The sequence below is a fragment of the Rhinopithecus roxellana genome, chromosome 18 (assembly GCF_007565055.1).
Source record: "Rhinopithecus roxellana isolate Shanxi Qingling chromosome 18, ASM756505v1, whole genome shotgun sequence".
Lineage (NCBI taxonomy): Eukaryota > Metazoa > Chordata > Mammalia > Primates > Cercopithecidae > Rhinopithecus > Rhinopithecus roxellana.
In genome coordinates this window covers 60961488-60974736 of record NC_044566.1, presented here as the reverse complement: position 1 = coordinate 60974736, position 13249 = coordinate 60961488, and the positions used below count along the sequence as shown (strand labels likewise).

At 40.8% G+C, this 13249-nt stretch overlaps 1 long non-coding RNA gene across 1 annotated transcript in view; it reads right to left on the bottom strand.

Annotated features, from left to right (window-relative positions):
- Positions 1–6671, bottom strand: part of LOC115894577 — a 183621-nt gene extending 176950 nt beyond the window's left edge. The window contains exon 1 of the long non-coding RNA XR_004054707.1: positions 6198–6671. This is a non-coding gene — a long non-coding RNA (uncharacterized LOC115894577). The remainder of the gene's footprint in view (positions 1–6197) is intronic.
- Between the last annotated feature and the right edge of the window lie 6578 nt (positions 6672–13249).

The window sequence follows — 13249 nt, the reverse complement described above, 5'->3', positions numbered from 1 at the left end:
CTTGATTTGAGGCTTCCCAGCATCCAGCACTGTGAGAAATTTCAGGTTGGTGCAAAAATAATTGTGGTTTTTGCCATTACTTGTAATAAATCTCTGTTGTTTATAAATTACCCCATGTGTGGTACTGTGTCACAGCAGCACAAACAAAGACAGCCCGTATAGATGGCCCTCTAGAATCATAGAACATAGGGCAGGGACAGCTACCCTATGGAATGAGAGCAAGGAAAACAAAAAAGCCACGTGCACCAAAGACCTAGTTCAAGTGAGACAGGAGTGGGACGCCGCTCCTCCTTCAGATACTTTCTTCTTTTTTTTTCCTCTCTCCACAAAACCCAGACTACTACCTCGCTGATGCTGTACCCACTGACCCCAAGAGTTTAGTCATACAAAGAAAATAGCCATTTTTCTTTGTTTTCATAATGCTTAACCATGCCTTTTACTTAAAGAATTCCAGGAACTGTCCTTCGGAGATCCACAGTATTGAACCAAGGTTGTGGAGTGTTCCACCTTGGGAAGGAATGTTGGACAATCGATTTACAACCTTGTTGCCACCCGCCAGACCACCAGGTTGCCATTTACTCTAGATAACCATGGCAACCAGAGGTGCTGACCTGCATACCCTACACCTCCCATGCTTTATCCAGCCTGCAAACCAAACCCTGATGTCAATTCCTACTCTTCACGTAATAAAGATTCCCTACTGGGGCCGTTTTCAGAGAGCCAGCTAGAAAATCCTTGCACCTCAGCTGTTTCCCTTGCACAAGCCCCGAAATAGAGCCTCATCTAGGAAACCTGCTTGGCTTGTGTTGATTTCCATTACTTGGGGGAATCTAAGAGCCCATGGTCTGTAATACAAGTACTCTATACTATCTTGGGTGGTCATCTAGTCTAAATTTAAATGCATCAGAATTAGGGAACTTTATCATATGCTGCTGCTACTACTACTGGTATCAATAGCAACCATTTTTTGGACACTTAGAAGCTGACAGGCATTGGATGGATGTAGTCCTATACGATGTACTCCACAGGCCACCCTCAAGCTCCACCATGCCCAAAGCCAGCAGCTCCACTGCCATCTGTTTCAGCAAAATGGGATCCCTAGCAGAACTCGTTTCCCAGAGACTCATTTCTGAAAGGAATACAGCACAAGGCTCCTGATTGTCAGCACCTGGCTCCATTGTTTACCTCCTCCTGGCAAGGGACTGGGATTTTGAGTTTGGACTTCAGCATTAGGCAGACAGGACAACAGTGATAGGCACCAAGAATGACAAATGTCCACTTGTCTTTCTAATATCTACACATAATCTTCTTATGTACTTAAACTTTCAAGTAAAAAAACCCTCAATGGAACTGAATAAATTAAAACCCACTCTATCCCCAAAAAGGAAACCACTCAAGAGTCTCTCTTCCTTTGCATACAGCTCTGAATTCAGGAATGTGGGGCCAAGTTTTTGTTTTTTGTTTTTTTTTTAACCAAATTTTCTCCCAATCCCATATTGGTCTTTTGACGCCTCTGAACTAAATCTGTAAAGGTCACCATCACAACACATCCTGTATACACTAACGGAATGGAAGTGATAAAAATAAATTAGTATGAAAGTATTATCATTACATGATATGACAGGAAAATATGGGTACCTGCCATGGTTCTCACTTTGGTGACTGACTGTTTACAGTTTTTATCAGCTATTTTCTTCAGCAACCCTTTCATCTTCCCTTGGCCCACGGCTAGTACCTTGACTTGCTTGAGTTGGTTGCTCAGTGGATGGCTCTAAAAGACATTCGTGAGGCATCTGGGTCCTTGGTAGTCCTTTCTGTATCAGGAGCTATATAGTTTTTTGGTTTGCTTGTTTGTTTTTTCAAAATTGGGGTGTTTATCTCTTTAACCCAAGCAGAAAAATGCATAATCCATACTTCCTATAAACACAGAACAACGAAATGGAACAGGATTGAAATTACCCTATTCCCAGCCTATGAGAGTCAAAATCAGAAGATGTGATTGAAGGCAAATGTTCAAGTCACAGAAGAAAGATGTTCTACCAGTGGTTATCTGCGCATGTTTTAAGCTTTTGGTTCATATGGTTTTTGGGAAGTTCTCCAGTCATCTCTCCATTTTATGTTATTTATTAACAAAGAAACTACTTATATATTTACCAAGACATCTCTTTATCTATTTTGAGACAAAGAAATCAAAAATTTTTGCAAACATTGTCTTTTGAGGCAAATTAATAAGCAACCATGAAATAACAAAAAACAAAGTGAAGCTCTTTTGTCATTTTTCCACCTTTGTTGTATGTTTAAATTAAGTTTTCCAAAAATCTGCTAAGGGAGAAATTACTGTCTGGGTCTGCTCAAACTTTACCTGTGTCCACAATCTCAACCAGGAACAATTTGGCCACAGAAATATACTTCCTTTTATCAATACATTGATAAAAGTGTCAATTATATCATCCAATATAAATCATAAAATATATATAAAAATATAAAATTTTTAAGTGCTGTGAAAGAACTGAGAATGAAAAGGAATGAATGGAAATATGCAATACTTCAACCAGACCCTATTTATTAATCATTAAAACTCTTTTTCTATTTTAATTCAACATAGTGAATTTCAACAGGAACTGAAAAAACAGGAATATGGTGCTAGTTAATTCTAATTTAAAGTTTGAACTCTATTTCAGAATTCTCATATCAAGGAGTTCTGAACATTTCACCAATTATTTTCATAAGGAAATGTGAAAGAGCAATATATCAGAATTCAAAATGAAAAGTTTATAACCTCACAATCCCTCTTCTGAAACCCTTGGAGTCAAAGGTGCTTCAATATTCAGAATATTTCAGCAGCACTCTAAGGCAGCTTCAGTAATTAAATACATTAATATCTCTGTGTAGAAATGTATGGTTATTTACATAGAGCGGGACGAATAAAGACTAATCATAGCCCCATGTCAGTTAAGGTCAAGTTTCATGGCCAAATGAGTTCAGGTCAGAGCAAGTTTTGTGGCCGAGTTATGAAAATATTTTCAATTTTCAGAGCTGTTTTCCTTCCTGTAAATACAGATAAAAAATCAGGACCTTCCTACACTGAAAGGAACTTTGTTTTTAAAGGGCTTTACATTGTTGTTCAGCGATTTTTCATTAAAGCTTTTATACAGAACTCAGATGATTGTAAAATGCTATGATTAACTCTCATTATCAAAAACAAAAACAAAAATCCCTTTAATCTTTAAGGCCACCTACACTGTGCAAATAATGTACAGAAAATTAGAGAAAACCACAACTTATGCCTTGTTTCAGTATATCAAAATCTGTATAACAACAATGTGGTTCTTTTGAGATGCTGACAATGTACAATTCAAAAAGGAGCTATGGCTGCAAAGAAGTGTGAAATGCTGTGTGATTGTATGTTTTGGAGGAGCAGCTGTGAAGTACATCTTTCCCTCTCTTTAATTCTAACCTGCAAATTAAGAAATACGTTTCTTCAGTTGCAGAATATTAAAATATTCTAGCTGATTCATATCATATTTATAATTTATAGATTCATCATATAGTTTAATGAAATATATCAATATTTTAAATGTTATAATTTATTTATAATTATATCATAACTTATTTTTAATAAAGTATGATTGGATTATATTTAACATTTATATCATATTTTTATATTTATAATTTATTTTTCATATTTCTAATATTTGAATTTATAATTTATTTCATAATATTTATAAATTCCCCTCCTGATGATCATAGACTATTCACACCCCTCCCCTTTGAAATAACTATAAAAAGCCTCCTGCTTATCTTCCCCACTTTGAAGCAGAAACAATGACTGCCAGAAAAGTTCTATATAGGAAGAAGTTAAAAAAACATCAATCATTTTCACAGATAGCAACTGAAAGATCTAAAAAAAAGCCCTTACTTAAAGGCATATGCTCTCCTTTCAGCACAACTCAGTTCTTCCATCGGGGAACTTCATAAACTACTGTACACAATGAAGAAAAAAGTACACCTCTTGGCAGTAAAACTTTGGCAACTGCTTCGGAACAATCCTGTTGAAATGAGGTGGGGAGGCTGGGCGCGGTGGCTCAAGCCTGTAATCCCAGCACTTTGGGAGGCCGAGACGGGCGGATCACGAGGTCAGGAGATCGAGACCATCCTGGCTAACACGGTGAAACCCCGTCTCTACTAAAAAATACAAAAACTAGCCGGGCGAGGTGGCGGGCGCTTGTAGTCCCAGCTACTCGGGAGGCTGAGGCAGGAGAATGGCGTAAACCTGGGAGGCGGAGCTTGCAGTGAGCTGAGATCCGGCCACTGCACTCCAATCCAGCCTGGGCGACAGAGCGAGACTCCGTCTCAAAAAAAAAAAAAAAAAAGAAAAAGAAATGAGGTGGGGCTGCTTTGGGGGTTTTTCTGAAGCTCCAATATCCTGGCGACCCATCAGCCTGACACTGAGCTGGAAGTGGGGGCTAAAGAAGCTGAGATTTTCTTTGAAATAAACAAATGTTCAACTCTCTAATTGAAAACTTGGAACATGATTTTGGGAAAGCAAATGTGTCAGTGTAAGAGCCTTTAAAATATTTAAACCACTTGGCTGAAAATTAGAAATGGAAAATAGCCGGGTGTAGTGGCTCACGCCTGTAATCCCAGCACTATGGGTGGCTGAGGCGGGAGGATCACCTGAGGTCAGGAGTTCTAGACCAGCCTGGCCAACATGGTGAAACCGTCTCTACTGAAAATACAAAAATTAGCTGGGGATGGTGGTGTGTACCTGTAATCCCAACTACTCGGGAAGCTGAGGCAGGAGAATCGCTTGAACCTGGGAGGTGGAACTTGCAGTAAGCCAAGATCACACCACTGCACTCCAGTCTGGACAACAGTGCGAGACTCCGACTCAAAAAAAAAAAAAAAAAAAAAGGAATAGAAAACATAAACAAAGATAAACAAGGTTTAATAGCCCAAATGTGTAATATAAGGAGAAGGCTTCTAAAATCATTATATTTATACCAGGGAAAATAATGTAGCCACTAAGCCATCCACAAAAAATTAAAATTATGTGAAAAAGTGTTCAAAGTGTTAAGCAGAAAAAGTAGTTTCCAAAATCTAGTATAATCTTCATGTTCCCTCACAACTGGATCATTCCTGTGAGTAAACACACCTGCTTTCTTATTTCCCAACTTGAAAAGAAAAATTCCTTAACCCAGACATCCACCTCCTGAATTAAACTGGAGTAGTTTCTCCCATTTACATAAATTTTCTTGAAACAGCTGTCCATACTTGGTTTGTTTCCTGAACTGATTTCTTTTCTTCTTCTTTTTTTAGAGACAGTGCCTCACTCTGTTGCCCAGGCAGGCATGCAGTGGCACAATTACGGCTCACTGCAGCCTGGAACTCCCAGGCTCAAGTGATCCTTCCATCTTCCAAGTAGCTTGAACAATAGCTATGTGCCACCATGCCCAGCTGTATTTTTCACTTTTTCTAGAGATGGGGTCTCACTGTGTTGCCCAGGCTGGTCTCAAACTACTGACCTCAAGCTATCCTCCTGCCTCATCCTCCCAAAGTGCTGGGATTACTGGTGTGAGCCACTGCACCCAGCCCTCCTGCAAGGACTTCGATTAAGATTTTGCCCTCACTATCCCACCAAAATCCATGACCCCTAAGTAGTCAAATCCACTGATCAATTCTCAGACCTCATATGATGCAACCCACCAGCTGTATTTGATACAAGTGACCTCCTCCTTGGCTCACATTTCCTTCTGAACTTCTAGAGCACACCTTTGTGTCAGTTCTCCTATTTCACTGGTCAAGCCTTCTCACTCCCCTTTGGTGCATCCTCTTCTACTTCCTGCCATCTAAACACTGGGAGGACCCCAGAACTTGGCCCTCAGACATTTTTCTTTCTAACATACTCTGCATCGTCTAATGGCACCTGGTCTCATGACTTTAAATGCCATCTGTGTGGCTATGACATTGGTCTACTTTCTCCCCAATCTATGTGACATCTCCATTTGTAACTTCCATTTCCTCAACTAAATCTGATTCTCTTACAGACTTCCCTATCTCAATAAATGGTTTCCAATGACTTAGGCCAAAAATTTTGGATTTATTGTTGTATCTCTTTTACTTACCCACTTCCATTCCATCAGCAGATGCTTTGGATTTTACCTTCAAAACACCCCAGATCTTCCCACTCTTCTCACCTTCATTTCTATCCCTCGGATTCTAGCTCATCTTCTTGCATCCGGCTTCCAGCATCCTCTCGCTCTCCTTTCGCCACCGTAACCATAGCCAGTTTCGTAAAAGGTGCATCATATCCTATCACTCTTCTGTTCTCACTTCAAAATCTTCCCATCGTACTTGATATTGTAGATCAACACTCAGGATTGATTCTAACCCTCTCCAGTTCATAGAACTTCAACCTCTCTTGCAGTTATATTCTGGACATACGTTAGATTCTGCCTATTAACATGATGGCAGAAGTGGCACCAGCTATCTCGTTGCTGCCTCAAATGCTGTTGCTGGCAAGCCCTGGTGTGGAGCGCTGTGGAATGTTTTTGGCTTTGGTTTTGGTTTCTGCAGAAGCATCTTAGTGTCCAGGAACCAGCTTAGGATGGAGACAAGCATTTGCCGAAGCAGCAGCTTCCTCATCCCTGAGTCACAGCTTCAGCTCTACACTCCAGAGAACAGACGCTGTGTGGCATCTTGACTCCCTGCACTCAAGAGCACAGTAGAATCGTAGCTTCCATGGTGCACTCCTGGGAGACAGTTTTTCTGAAACTCATTCCCAGAGGTGCGTCTGATAGCCTACTTCTCCAGTCCTTCCAAAGATTTCGCAAGCAGCAGATTCACTAAACTGAATCGCTTTCTCCCTCAATCAGCCAGAGAAGTTTCCATTCTTGGATACCCAATTAATATGCCATCACACCAGAATCAATCCAAAGTCCTTACTCTACACATGAGATCCTATGTGCAGCAGTGCCTACCACCTTTGTGGTTTATAGCCTTCCATTCTTCCTCTTGCTCATTCTGCTCCAGAAACGCAGGCAGAAAAACAAGCATGCTGCTGAAAGAAAACAGAAAAAATGAAGATATAGCTGCTCAGTTGTGTTCTTACAAATATATTTACATTGCCCAGAACAATAAAGTAGAACACTAAGTGTAATGCAATTCAAATGCATTGTTAATCCTAGAGAAAGATTTTGAAACCTGCCTCTTAGAGTTTCCCTGGATTTACTCTAGCTTAATAGAGCCTCTGTTGATCTGTGCTAATCAGTGTGGAATACAGATAATCTCTCTGATATAAACCCTGAGCTCCTATGGGATCACTTTTTTGTTTGTTTTTCCCTTTGTCAGATTTTCAGGTAATTTTCAATAAGAAATGGAAAAAAAAGTGTTTTTTCCCCACATTCAATGCTATTATATTAAGGTTTGTACTCCTCATTTTGCATTTATGTTGTTGATATTTACATTTAGAGGAATTTTATATTTGAGTTTGTATAATTTCGGCTTACTGCCTTATGCCTCTAAGCAAACAGTCCAAATAGACTTTATGAGTTCCATGCATTTAGCTGTGAATTAGACAATACATTGGTCAATCTGATTATTTCAACTACCTATACAACTTGGGCCAAATTCCACAACCAAGTAGCTGTAAATATGCACAAGCAACTAACAATATGCTGAAATGAAAAATATGCATGATAGGAGATTTGCAAAGCTGTATTAATCTATTCCTTTTTGTGCCAAATGAAACAATGAACTCTAGCATCCTGAATTGCAACATGCACTTATTTATTTATTTACTTAAATGTGTGTTTGAGCCCTAAGAAGGAAAATATATATTTATGCTTTAGTGACTCTTTTGATGATATCAGGATATTATTAAACCTATTGAAAAACATTCAATTGCTTTGAATCAGTACTTGGTTTTGATTCCTCTTTTTCCCATTCTAGAGATGGATTGCTTTGTTCATGAAGAAGTTCAGATTTAAGAGTTAAATTTGAAGTTAATGCTAGAAATATTTTTATTGCTGGATATTTGTTTTTTGAGGCAAAATATTTCATGCTTAGTAAGAAGCTTGAAATTAATGCCTTAATACTTTCCAGGGACCTGTGAGTGCTGGCTGAGCTTATTGACTCTGGAAGGAGAATGCCGCCTCCACAATTCTGGTCTGTGTGGCTCTTCAAAAGTCAGAGTGCCCCAGCCAGGGAAGGATGGATGCAAATGACTTATCATTTTGAAGATTCTGTTATCCTGCTGGTGGAGACCCAGAAGGCAGGACCCTTTTTGCAGAAATATGTAAAATAAATTCAATAAATGCATTTTTTTTCAGAATGGCCTAGGAATCATTTTATTGGTAAAAATGGCCATATTTCCACTTTTAAAAAGAAACTGTCAAAATAAGCATAATTGGCTGTTTTGTAATTTTTCTATTAATATTGATTTGCAGCCAGTTGAGGTGGCTCACACCTGTAATCCTAACACTTTGGGAGGCCGAGGCTGGAGGATTGCTTGAATCCAGGACTTCAAGATCATCCTGGGCAACACAGTGAGAACTTGTCTCTACAAAAAATAAGCAAAATTAGCCAGATGTGGTGGTGTGCACCTGTAGATCCAGTTACTCAGTAAGCTGAGGTGGGAGGACTGCTTGGACTCAGGAGGTCAGGGCTGCAGTGAGCTGAGATCACACCACTGCATTCCAGCCTGGGCAACAGAATGAGTTCCTATCTCCAAGAAAATTTTTTAATTTTTTAAAATTAAAGATAAGTAAAAATAAAAATTCTCAACAAATATCATCTATGACAATTACTGATGGCCCAATTTTTCTTTTTTCTTTGGAAACACAAGGAAATGAGGTCATTTTCTGAGAGTGAGGAGGCCAGTACTTGAGGGAAATGATGAAGGTTTACATCAGCCATGGAGGGGCTTGGGCCAGAGAAACAGACATGATGTAATGGAAAGGAAGAATGGGCAGACCAAAGACATGCGTGATACGGGAATCCAAGGATTGTCATGGACCAATCTCCATGGTTTTATAATAATGTCCAGGAACACAGGGCTGTTCATATTAATTCAGAAAAGGCAGATGTTAGACCAAGGTTAGAGCTTTTAATTTTTTTTTTTTTAGACAGCCTGTTTCCCAGGCTGGAGTGCAGTGGCACGATCATAGCTCACTGCAGGCTTGACCTCCTGGGCTCAAGTGATTCTCTCTCCCCAGCCTCCCAAAATGCTGGTACCACAGATGTGTACTGCCGCACCTGGCTAATTTTTAATTAAAAAAAAATAGAGACAGCGTCTCCCTATGTTGCTCAGGCTGGTCTCAAATTCCTGACCTCAAATGATCCTCCCGCCTCAGCCTCCCAAAGTGCTAGGTTTATAGGCAGGAGCCACTGCACCCAGTGTTAGATGTAGCCAGGACGTGCAGCAAAGGTTAGTGGTGAAGGGAATTGAGGATGCTCATGAGAAAGTCAGTAGGACAGATGGTGCACCAAGCTGGTGAGAGAAGGAAGAGAGGACATGGGGGCTGATAGGCTACGAGAATACAGAAGGTTCCGGCCTTGCGATCTCTGTGAAGGAGCCAGAGCAGTTGTGGAGGAAATAATAAAACACGACGTGGAAGGATGGGGCTGTGGTCATAAAGAGAGCATGGCAGCATTTAGTTCCTCGTAGCACCCACCCCATCCACTTTAGTAAGGACCCCTTTTGCATCCTGGCACACTGTCAGACATGCAATCTATGATGCCCAGACTTCCTTCAAGTTAGGCTAAGTTCCAGTAACTGAGGTCCACTTTTTTTAAAGTGGAAGGGTTGTGTGGAACTTCTAGAAAGTCTCCTATAAAAAGAGGTGGCGAACCTTTTCCCACTTCCCCCCTTTTTCTCTTTCCTTCCATTTGGAATGCAGATGTCATCACTGGAGCACCAGAGGCCTCCTTGGTCTCTGAGGTAGCTCGCTGAAGATGGGCAACAGTAACACAGAAGTCACTACCCTACCTGGTCTCCACCTCTGGAATGTTTTTGTTTGGTTTTGATTTTTAGGTAAAGGTGACATAAAGCCCTATGTAGTCTAAATTACTGTTATTTGGGGGTTTATTATTACTATCAGCTTAACATAAACCTAACACACACAGTACGATACCAAGTTTAAAGATTTCTGAAGTGAATTATTGCCAGGATGTCCAGGCTGAGGCTGTGAATAACAGGAGATGGAAGCATATATCTGGCAATTGCAATGTTTTAAATTATGTTCTATTAACATCTATGCCCCTGTGGCTTTCATCACTTGTCTTCATCTTACTATGAGATATCATTATTTTCCCTCGTGCCATTTGAAGGCAACTGTTTCGGGCTCAATTGTGTTATTTATTTTATTTTATTTTATTTTGCAGGCAGAGTCTTGCTCTATCCCCCAGGTTGGAGTACAGTGGCGTGAACTCGGCTCACTGCAACCTCCATCTCCCAGGTTCAAGCGATTCTCCTGCCTCAGCCTCCTGAGTAGCTGGGATTACAGGCTCCTACACCATGCCTGGCTAGTTTTTTTGTATTTTTAGTAGAGACGGGGTTTCACCATGTTGGTCAGGCTGCTCTTGAACTCCTGACCTCAGTCCACCCACCTCTGCCTCCCAAAGTGCTGGGATTACAGGCGTGAGCCATCGCGCCCGGCCTGTATTATCTTTTTTATAGGTCATGCATCCTCTAGTCTATCAAGTTTTCTCTATGTGACAAAGCTTTGCATTTCTTCCTCTGAGCATGCCCCACTTCCTCCAGTTCAGTTTTCAAGGGTGAGGTCCAGACCAGAACACGGAGCGCAGGTGTGGGTCTGAGCAGGCAACTATCTCCTTCACTCAGAAGGACATGCTTCTATGACTTCATTATCTTTTCCAGGAGGTACCTCACGCTTTTCATTCCTGTGGAACTTTGTTTTGATTAGACTACATGTCTTTTCCATCTGCCATGCTGTTAAAGCCACATCTTCTCCAATATCGAGTTGTGTAGTTCTGATATCTTTCAAGTGCAAGTACGCAGCCTGAAGCAGCTGGCCCTATTAAATCTCCTCTGTAAGACTGGCTCACTGCTTCAGCCCACGGAGATTTTGGAAAATCTGATTCCATTACCATCATACTTCCTCTCTGTAAGCCTTGTTTGTTTGCAGTTTTGGTAAGCCTGATCTCTGTTTCTTCATCTAAATCACTGATCAAATGGTAGACAAGCCACCTTGCCCTTACACAAGGACCTTCCTCCATGCTGCCATTCACCAATCGAGTCATCAGATTCAGGGGAGTATAATATGCAGCAAATTACTGTTCTCATTATTACATTCAGGATTTCTTAGCCCAAGAAAAAGAAAGATTAAAAAGCTCCCTATTGTAAATCATTTGGTCACTGAAGGCTATTTGGAGTGAGTGAGTTTTTTGCTGGTATCCCTCTAAAGGTGTCCACAGTTGACATTTGTTAAAACGATGATGTGTCAGGCTCTGGTTGGGTCAGTTTTCCTTATGGCGATGAGGTGTGTGTTACATCAGGAATTCTGAGTTGTATGCCCAAACCCTGTAAGAGGACACTGGAACACGTGCCTGTGTGAGGGAGGTGGCCATATATGCTTGTCCTATTTTGAGGCATGACTTTGGAACTGCACCAGTGATCACATAAATGTACCCGGAGTTAAGCCACATTGATTTGGATCCTGGTTCCTACTTTGTGTTTCTGCCAAGCCAGAGAACCCGATTAAGCCATGGTTTGAAGGGTGTGGAATTTCTGTTTCATTAGGTTCAGTGAAGAAAGAGTGTTTGAAATTATGCAAATCACCATAAGCTTTTAGATCTTTCTCTCCTTTCTGGTTGGAGAGGCCAGATGTCCATTTTTGTGCCCTAAGTGACATATTCTTAAAAAAAAAAAGTTGCCTTTTCAAAGCTACTTATTCTACCCAACTTGTTTTACATTTTAACATGCTAAAACTGAAAGCTTTTTATTTTCCATGGTAGTAGAGTAGATAACAAGTTTATTTTCATACTGACTCGAACCCAAGGAAGTTCCAAGTCTGAGTGTAATACTAATGGCAGGGTGTTGCTATTACTGTCTTTGTTGGCTCTTGGGGGCGTTCAAGCAAAAGAAAGATAAATGAAAATTTCTGGACTGAAACTTACATCTGATAAGAACACATACTGGTTTTGTGCCCCTTTGAAATTCTTGAGGTCTCTAGTCATCCAGAAACTCATCTTTTGATTATATCCCAATTCTGGGGGTCTCAGGACAGGGAGGAAAGTAGCTCAGAGACAGAGGAGGTAGACAAGAGATTCTCCAATCTGGGACTCCATGTCAAGACCCAATAATCTGGTACCAGCTATGATCCCAGTTCAAGGCTATGACAGAGGCTGATCTGTTAGCTGGGGCTTGCTGTCATGTAAATCTGTTGAAATCTTCTTGGCTCTTATATGCTATGCTCTCCCTGCAACAATCAGGTATAGCTGTATTTCACACCATGCTGCCCAAGCCAGCCAGAGGCAGTTTTTCATTTTTAATTCCTATTAGACTCTTATTTTGTGTAAGGCATGTTAAAAGATTTATAAACATGATCGCATTGAACACACAGTCTCTGAGGTAGATGTGATGCATTATATCCACATGCCACAGACGCAGGATGTGAAGATCATGTTGGTTAATGAATCCTGTTAAGGTCACACAATTAGGAACAGCTGAACCAGGATTTAGGCCCAGGTCTACTTGACCCAAAGCCCAGTTTATTCTCACTAATCATGCTGCTTCCACTTGCTCTGGGCAGCAGGATTCTTCTATTTCGACTTTGCTCATGGAATCTGCGGGGGTCAGAGCAACCTTGAGACAAACAACCTGCAGTGTCCGTCTGCGTCTGTCCAGCACTTCCTCCTGACTCATGCCTACATGCTCGCTTCCACATTCTCTCACATAATTCAACTACTTCAAGGTCTATCATTTCTGAGATTTGACCCTGACCTGATCTGGGGATCGGTCTGACTAATGAGGGAGAGGTTTTGCTCCATTTAGAAGGAAATTTTATCGAACTGTTTCTGGCCTGTCTACCATTTGTAGTTATGTGTGGCCAGTGGCTTAGTCACCAGCGTGCTGGTCACAGGTAAGTGGCCCCACCCCTTAGAGAATGCTATGACCAAGGGAAATTGGGACCAATATGTTACTTGGGTCGAATGTTCAAGTAGAAGCATGATATTAATTCACATACTTTTCATGACGTATCTCTGTCTTGTTCTAAAGAACAAGGAG